Source organism: Danio rerio, chromosome 23, assembly GCF_049306965.1.
Source record: "Danio rerio strain Tuebingen ecotype United States chromosome 23, GRCz12tu, whole genome shotgun sequence".
Taxonomy (NCBI): domain Eukaryota; kingdom Metazoa; phylum Chordata; class Actinopteri; order Cypriniformes; family Danionidae; genus Danio; species Danio rerio.
The window spans coordinates 34,799,597-34,805,982 of NC_133198.1; positions in this window are offsets into that span (position 1 = coordinate 34,799,597).

The following is a 6,386-nucleotide window of genomic DNA, read 5'->3' on the forward strand; positions in this document are numbered from 1 at the left end:
ACGGCTACAAAGAGTCCTCAAAAGTCCCAAAAACCAATTTGTGTGTGTGTGTGTGTGTGTGTGTGTGTGTGTGTGTAGTGCAATGCAGTCAGGGAATTCCACAACACCTGCTCAAGCATCACACACTTTATAGTGGCACATTAAATGATTGCACTGCCTCTTTACTCACACACAAAACAAACAGACAACTCATACACACACATTCACACACATGCTATCAGGGAATGTGCATTATATTGGACACAGTAGCCTTCATAAGGGGCTTTCCAGGTTGTGTATGCACTGTATATACAGCTCAATTATTAGCCCTCATGTAAAATTTTAATACTTTTACATTTTTCCCCAATTTCTGTTTAACTGAGAGATTTTATTAAGCAAACTTCTAAACATAATAGTTTTAGTAAAAACCTTCTAATAACTGATTTCTTTTATTTTTGCCCTGAAGACGATACATAATATTTAAGTATATACTGTATTTTTCAAGATATTGGTATTCAGTTTAAGGTGCTATTTAAAGCCTTAACTAGTATAAATAGGATAATTATGCAAGTTAGGGTAATTAGGCAAGTCGTTGTATAATAGTGGTTTGTTTTGTAGCCAACTAAAAAAATATTGCTTGATAATTTTGACCTTAAACATGGTTAAAAAATTGAATTTAAATTTTTAATTAGGTTTTATTCTTGCCGAAATAAAACAAATAAGACTTTCTACAGAAGAAAAAATATTGTAGGAATTACTGTGAAAATTTCCCTAATGCAGAAAAAAATAACATAAAATAAAAAAAATAAATTATATATATATATATATATATATATATATATATATATATATATATATATATATATATATATATATATATATATATATATATATATATATATATATATATATATAATTATCTTTTAATTGTTTTTTTTTTACACTGCTCACTACAGACTCAAAATAAAGTGCTGCTAAGTACATTAGGAATATGAGTGTATTTTGGTTGCATTTTGAACTGTGAACATTGTGTTACATACACTTAAATAAGGAATGGCCAAGTGTTGCATGCACATACACAAACATGAGCACATAATACACAAAAGAAAAGAAAAAAAGCAGAAGTAGTGTATGTGTTAGTGGCTTATGTAAGTACGAAATGAAAACAACTCAACAAGTCACTTCCTCTATAGTTAAATACACACACATACACACACACCTTAAACAATACATCATTTATTTCACTAAAATATCCTTTCAAAACAGGTTGGGCACTGAGTTTTGGTTTGGTGTTTTTTGACTAGACTGGATCAGTATTGTGGAGGCTGATGGTTAGTGCATTACGGTGCATAAATGTGTGAAAAAGAGCAGCAGACGATGATATGAGGGAAAGTGTTAAAAAAATAATGCTGATGATGTTTAAAATAAATGCAAAACAGAAGAGAGAGAGAGTGAGAAACTGCAAAAATACAACATCACAATTGAAGATTGTGCTTTAATAAATGTGATTCACTTAAAAAAAAGAGGCAGAGAGTTTGAAAAAGATTTTTTTTAATAAACATGTTTAACACGATTCAAGATTCAAGGGTTATGTTGTAAATATAATTACGTTAAATATATATTATCAGAAAAATAAAAATAAATATTAACATAAAATAGCACAACATATCTCATATATACAGTTGAAGTCAGAATTATAAGCCCCCCTGAATTATTAACCCCCTGTATATTCTTTTCCCCAATTACTGTTTACTGGAGAGATTTTTTCTTCAACAAATTTCTAAACATAATAGTTTTAATAACTCATCTCTAATAACTGGTTTATTTTATCTTTGCCATTATGACAGTAAATAATATTTTACTAGATATTTTTCAGGACACTTCTGTACAGCTTAAAGTGACACTTAAAGGCTTAACTAGGTTAATTAGGCTAACTAGCCAAACTATTTTATAAAAGTGCTTTGTTCTGTAGACTATCAAAAATATATAGCTTAAAGGGGCTAATAATTTTGACCTTAAAATGTTTTTTAAAATATTAAAAACTGCTTTTATTCTAGCCGATATAAAACAAATAAGACTTTCTCCAGAAGAAAAAATATTATCAGACATACTGTGAAAATTTCCTTGCTCTGCTAAACATAATTTGGGATATATATATATATATATATATATATATATATATATATATATATATATATATATATATATATATATATATATATATATATATATATATATATATATATATATATATGTATATATATATATATATATATATATATATATATATATATATATATATATATATATATATATAAATCAAAGGGGGGCTAATTATTCTGACTTCAAATGTATGTACTAGGGCAGCACAATATATTGTTTCAGCATCGATATTGCAATGTGTCTATTCGCAATAGTCACATCGCAAGATATGCAATGTTGAGTCTGGATTATGGGTGACCAGGAGCCACAGAATTTTATTTAATTACTGTAGATTTTCTTTTTTTTCATCTAGTCCAAATATCAACAGTTCAAATCAAAAACAAGATTATTTTGCAAATGGCAGATATTTTTGCTTGTTTTAAGGAAAAGTTTCTGAAGTTGAAAGTAAAATAGTATGTCTTCTTGATTGAAGAACTTTTAGATATTTGGACAAGAAACAAGACAAAGGAAAGGAAGAAAAGGATTTTTGGCACTGGTTGTTCAATTTCTGTAACTGAATACTGTTTAACTCCCAAGAAAATGGTCAAATAGATCTATTTAAACCAACTTGTAAACGGTATTCATATCACAATATTTAATCGCAAAAAATTAAATATCGCAATATCAGATTTTTCCAATATCATGCAGCCCTATTATATACACTATAAACTCAAAAAGTTAAGGTAACTCAAACCATTTGAGGAAACTGATTGCAACAAACCATTTAAGATCAAAACAAATCCTAATGAGTTTTGTGAACTTAATCCATTTAAGTCAATGAAGCAATGTGAGCACAACTAGCTAAAAGTGTGATTATCTTGATAGTATGTAACCAGATCACTCACTTCCTTATAAAATGTTTCAAATCAATCAAAACGCTGGACTTAAAAATATATCAGAAATATTTTGCCAAGGTCTTTTTTCAATTTTAGTTCTCAGTTATTGAGTAAGAGAGAGACATTACACAGGAGACTACAGGCTGTCAGTTAGGCTCAAATTATTTATAATTGTGAAAATAGAGTTATTGTTATCTGAATTTTTGGTTTGATACATATAAATATAGTGTACATAAACACACACTTTTACATCTCACTTAGAAAAATATACAGAATAATATAATCATTTCATTTCATTCAACTGAATATGTATGTACATGAGTAGCAGCTGTTCAAATTTCCACAAAATAAAAGGCAGAATTTGAAGCAGATCACACAGACGCCAACACTTGCAAGACAAAGGTGGTAAATACGTTCTCACATCCACCAAACCACACTGCTATTAAAACTGGGAAGCCTCTACTCTGGGTTCCCCTTCACACATAGACGCACATAAGCACGCACACAGAGAAAGAGAGAGAGAGTGGAGGGGGGTGGCATTATCAGAGCAGAGCATGAGTAATGTGTCATCAGAAGCACTTGGGTTTCAGACAGACCTAAGCAAAGATAACAGTGACAAAAAACCACAGACACACACAAGCAGAGAGAGAGAGAGAAAAGGATAGGATTGAAAAAAAAGAAGAAGCACAGAAGGTCAGAGAGATAAGAAATGTTTTTTTCTCCTGCTTTATTGGATATAAAGTGAGCATGTCAACAAATCAATGAGGAATTCCTGAATAATCTTAAAACTTTGCAAAATAAAATAGTTGAAGGAACGCGTGTCTTAAACATTTAAATCTAAAATATCTTTTTTAAAACATTTATTCTCCTGCATATATAGATAGAAATGCATTTTCGGCTTTAGTAATATATCAAAAATACAAAAAGTAGTAAATGTTTCATTGTTAAAGCAATTTACTAAAAAGATCAAGCTTATGGTAGAGATTTCTCTCACGAAATTGCACAGTACAGATGCTGCATAGTGTAAAAAGTCATACCAAATTTATATATATTGATGATATTTGCACTTGATAAATTAGTTAACCATGTTTCATCTTAATTTTGTAAGTTATATGAGATTCAACTTTTTTTTGTCTGCTTAATGTATAATACAAGTTGAATCAACTTAAAAGTGTAATTAATTACACTTAATAAATTGATTTACTTTTGCTTTCATTTTCATTCTTCAACCTTTAAAAATGTAATATTAATAATAAATTCTCATTTTGTGTTCCTATAAAAAAGTAGTTTTACAATTTCTGAAATGTCAAGAAATAAATAAACCATTTGAAATACTAATTATTTTTAAACTAGTAAAAGTTTAAGCGTTGAAGCAATTTACTAAAAAGATCAAGCTTAAGGTAAACATTTATCTCACAAAATTGCACAGTACAGGTGATTTATACTTTAAAAAGTCATGACAACTTATATATATTGATGATATTTTACCTTTATAAATTAGTTAACCATGTTTCATCATCATTTTGTAAGTTATATGAGATTTAATTTTTTAAGTCTGCTTAATGTATAATACAGTTTGAAATTATGTGTGCTATTAAGTTGAATCAACTTAAAAGTGTAACGTTAATATATTGATTTACTTTTGCTTTCATTTTGATTCTTAATCCTTTGACAAAACGCAATATTCAAAATAAATTCTCATTTTGTGTTGCTAAAAAAGTAGTTTTACAATTTCTGAAATATGTCAAGAAATGAACAAACCATTTATTCTCCTGCAGATATGGACAGAATAGCCTTTTATGCTTTAAAATACTAATTATTTTTAAAGCAGTAAAATTTTAAGCGTTAAAGCAATTTACTAAAAAGATCAAGATTAAGGTAAACATTTATCTCACAAAATTGCACAGTACAGATGTTGTATACTGTAAAATTTATGCCAACCTATATATATATATATATATATATATATATATATATATATAAAATTATATTTTCACTTGATAAATTAACTAGGTTAGTTAACTAAGCAGTTTAGGGTAATTAGGCAAGTTATTGTATAACGATGGTTTGTTCTGTAGATTATCGAGAAAATATATAGCTTAAAGGGGCTAATAATTTGTCCCTAAATTGGTTCATAAAAAAATTTAAACTGCTTTTATTCTAGCCCAAATAAAACAATTAAGACTTTCTCCAGAAGAAAAAATATTATCAGACATACTGTGAAAATTTCCTTGCTCTGTTAAACATCATTTGGAAAATATTCATAAAAAATAAAAAAAAATTAAGGGGGCTAATAATTCTGACTTCAACTGTATACATTTATGTTTTTTTAACTTAATAAAAGAAGTTAACCATGTTTCATTTTTTTTATTTAGTTTTTTTTTTAAGTCTGCTAAATGTAAAATATAATGTTAAATTAAACGTTAAGTTGAATTAACTAAATATGTAACATTAATATATAGTTTCTGCTTGTGCTTTCATTTTGATTCTTAAACTTTTGAAAAAATCTATATTCATAACAAATTGTTATTTTATGTTCCTTAAAAAAGTAGTTTTACGATTTCAGGTTCCACTTTATAAGTGGCCTTAACCAATACGTACTTACACCAAAATAAATAATTCATTACAATGTATTTATTGTGTAAATACATGTTTTTACATGAAACTTATGCTTGATTAAATACCGATATGTAATTGCATCTGTAATTAATGTCTGTGATTACACTTGTAAATGCACTGTTGACCATCCCTTACACCTTAACCCAACCTTAAACCTACACTTACCACCAAACCTGTCCAAAACCCTACCCCTATCCCAACTTAAGAGCTCCACAAGGGTTCTCAAATACATGAACAGAGTAAGTAAATAGTTTTTTATTTTTATTGCAAGTACATTGTAATAAGATATAATAATATACAGTATGTACACTTAATATAAAGTGGAACATAATTTCAGAAAAAAACTAAGTAAAAAATTATGAGAAAAACTTTAAATCATTTTAACAGGTTAATCATGTCAACTACATTTTATAAGTTGTTTTAATTAATAATTTAGTCACTTTGACTAATATAACTTGGAATGACTAGAAAAATTTAGTTGATTCAACAAAAAAATGAACGTAGCAAGATTTTTGTGTATGAATAACTAATTTTCCCCTAACAATCGGCCAAAATAATCTGAATAATCTAAAAATCATGACTTATGTATCCTATTTAAAAATTTTCCTTTAAGTGTAAAATTAGTTGTAAATGATTGTTTTATTTACTTGATAATAGTTTTTTGATTATCTTTATTTTTATCTACACAGACTAACAAAACAAAACATCTTTACTTCAATTCTTCAAATGTCTGCAAATTTATTCATTTTT